Source organism: Euprymna scolopes, chromosome 18 (assembly GCF_053919585.1).
Source record: "Euprymna scolopes isolate OS-2025 chromosome 18, ASM5391958v1, whole genome shotgun sequence".
Lineage (NCBI taxonomy): Eukaryota > Metazoa > Mollusca > Cephalopoda > Sepiida > Sepiolidae > Euprymna > Euprymna scolopes.
The window spans coordinates 98,107,250-98,110,706 of record NC_136499.1 but is presented as its reverse complement, the minus strand read 5'-3'; the positions used below and the strand labels follow the sequence as shown (position 1 = coordinate 98,110,706).

General features: G+C 35.8%; 1 pseudogene across 1 annotated transcript in view; it reads left to right on the top strand.

Annotated features, from left to right (window-relative positions):
- Nucleotides 1-1,887: 1,887 nt before the first annotated feature.
- Nucleotides 1,888-3,457, top strand: part of LOC145297703 (nucleosome assembly protein 1-like 4 pseudogene) — a 4,179-nt pseudogene continuing 2,609 nt past the window's right edge. The window contains exon 1 of the transcript XR_013870311.1: nucleotides 1,888-3,457. This exon is cut by the window's right edge and continues 2,609 nt beyond it. The product of XR_013870311.1 is annotated as a nucleosome assembly protein 1-like 4 pseudogene (transcript).

Genomic DNA, 3,457 nt, shown 5'->3' with positions numbered 1-3,457 from the left:
GAACAATTAGATATGAACATTAGACGATCATACAACGGTACCCCTTTCATGATAACCATACAACACATATTCAAGACTCTCGCTACTGTTACAAAATTTCTTAAACAACCATTGTGCTGCGCATTCAGTAGTGATTCCTGGGCCAAACGCTTCGTTGATATCATGAACTGTTTCAGCAGCTTTTTGGCCTAGCTTGAATTGAAATAAAAAAAAATTGTGGATATTTTTCTTTTCATCTTGTATTCAATGTTCTAAAAAGAAGACGTAATTGTTTTAAAATGATTGTAATTTAAATAGTCAGATAGAGCAAAAAACGCTCTTCAAAATGGTATATAAAAAGTCCGTTCTACAGCAGATATCCTAACTGTAATCTCTGAATGTATATACCATACATTGGACAAAGCAAGGGAGGATAGGGCAGTAGCCCTAGATATATCTAAGACTTTTGACATAGTATGGCATGATGGTCTTCTCAGGAAAATCAGATCATACAGTATCATTGGACGAATACTTAACATATTTAAATCCTTCTTAAATAAAAGAAGAATATAGTTTGTCCTCGACGGTCGTACATCTAAACAATATGATATAAATGCGGGTGTACCTCAGCGGTTGATCTTTGGATCGTTATTATTCCTAATATTCATAAATTACCTCTTTGATAAAATTGTCTCTGAGATGGGTATATTTGCTGATGACACCACGCTCTATAACAGGCATGAGAGGAAAACAAATGAACACATATCTAAGGCAATGGCAGAAAGACTAGAGGAAGACCTACTGTCTATAGTGGAATGGAGACAAAAATGGACGGTCACATTCAATACTGCCAAGACTAAGCTTGTTTCCTTCAATAATTACAAGAAACTTCTCAACTACCAATAACTATGGCTACAGGTATATTATCTGAATGTACTTCCTTCAAACTCCTCTGCTTAATGTTTACAGGGAAAATTAGTTGGAACAGATGTATCGAGAGCATTGCCAAGGCTGCTGTGAAGAAGGTAGGCTCTCTCTACTGTACTAGAAAGTTACTTATGTCTGAAAGCATCCTGTACCTCTATAAGGCCACCATTCGCCCATATATGGAATATTGTTGTCATATTTGGACTGGTGCATCTGCTACTAGTCCCTCATATTTTTTTTTTATTTTAACACTTTAATAATTTTTATTTTAATTTTAAAACTTATAATTCATAATATTCGTGATTTGCCGGCGTAAAATACTGATGTGATGTGACCCTTCTAGAGTTGTCGAACTTTGCCGGGACTTAACTGCAAGACTGCCGAAAAAAGGTTATATTGTACGAATCCGTTTTGGACTGAAGATCTCCGAAAAAAAATTTCATTTAATTTGATCGAGTAGTTTTTTTTTTTTCTTTTACAGGAGAAAAACACGTTTTAATGAGAGCGTTGAAGTCAGCCATTATGGAATGTTTTGAACACGCCACGGGGAGATAACTCCAGTTAAACTCTTTTTTCGCTGTAAAAAAAAAATAAAAATAAAAATAAAAAATAAAAACTACTGATGAAATTAAGTGAATTTTTTTTTTTTCAGAGAACCTCATTTCATAACGGATACGTATAATTTAAACTTTTTTCGATATTTTCATTTTTAATGCTTTGATTAAACTGTACAAGTACCTTAATTTGTAATATATTTCAATTTAACTTTTATTTAAACATTGTTTGATTTTATGATGTGTCTCTTGTTAAAACAAAATATACCCTCTCCGAAAAACAAATAAAACTATCTTATAACATTTGGAAAACTTCTGGGGAGCTAACCCTTTCAATATAATTCCAAAACTATATAGTGAGAAAACACGGAATATTTTGTATATTCATAATATTTTTATGTAGGGTAGGAAGTTAAAATATGTTTTTGTTTTCATTTTTTTTTTTTTTTAGATTTTTTTTGGTTGCAAATTAGCGGTTTTTGAAAATTTCAGACGGCAAAAGTTAAAAATCTAGCGATTTTCTGGAGATTTCTTTTCTCTGATCTAGCGGGTTTTTTTAAATCTCAGTTGTCAACATTAGAGAAAGAGAGGCATAAAGTGATTGAAACGTAAATTCTACAAAAAGATGCGCCATAAAAATGCATTAATAATAGTTAAAATCAATAGATAAAATATCTCTTTGCTAAGTTTTCAGGTTTTATTGATAAAAATTGAATCAACGTATTTGCATATCATTCAATTTAGATATAATAAAACTAAAAAAAAATGAATTGAAGTAACAAGCAACAGGTATTTAATTAGTGCGTTATTGATTTTTTTCTAACAAAATATAGTTTGCTGGTCACGTGTTTTATACAACGCATAAAACCAAGGGCAGTTAACTCCCAAGTTACAAATTAACTGCCCTTGGATTTCCTATAAAGCTTTATAAAATGTACTACTAAAAACGTTGGAGATTTTTTTTCTTTTCGAAAACACCACTCTATTTCATTAGTATCCCTCTTCTACGGACTAGCTTTGTAGCTTACCAGCCTTGTAGCTAACGGTTGTGTTTTATTTATTTATTAAGACTGTTGGCCAATATATATCTAGAGTGTGTATCTCAGAAACGAAAATCTGACGGAGTAATAATTTTTTCTTTAAAGAGCCTGAGAGAGAGAGAGAGAGAGAGAGAGAGAGAGAGAGAGAGAGAGAGCCATCATCAGCATGGCCGACGATAAGGGCCCGGAGAGTAACACCAAAATCGATGTCGAGGCCGGTTTAGTAAAAAAAGAAGACAGTCCTTCCGACAACTCTCAGCAGATGGAGAGCAACAACAATAACAACAACACTGTGACGCAGACTGGCGGCTCTGTCGGTGGTTTCCATCATGGAACAACAACAGTTCCCCCTTCTTCGGGCTGGGCTGATTTTACGACCCAGATGAACTACCTGCAGAACCTTTCAAAACCCGTGAAGCAGAGGATCAAGGCCCTGAAGAAGCTGCAGTTTGAAACGTCCAAGATTGAAGCGGATTTCTATCGCGAGCTGCACCAAATCGAATGTAACTTTGCGCATAGGTACGCGAAATTCTACGAGCTGAGGCGGGATATCATAAACGGTGTACACGAGCCGAGTGACGAACAGTGTGACTGGCCTCACGACGATATACTCAATGAAGATCCCAATCCCGATCTGGGGAAAGTCGAGGCCCTCGCTGCGGTTGCTAATAAGCAGGCACCCGCTGCAACGGATAACCCTACACAACCACCAGAGAAGAAAGAAGATGATGCAGACGAGAAAGCAAAACCTGTCAAGCAACTTCTTCCTCCTGTAGACGAGAGCAAGATAAAAGGGGTGCCTTTCTTTTGGTTAACAGTCATAAAAAACGTCGACATGTTGGCCGAGATGACTCAGGAGTACGATGAACCAATTCTCAGGCATCTGACCGACATCCGTTGCACGCTAAAAGATAACGATCCCTCTATTTTCACCTTGGAATTTCTTTTTGAAGAAAA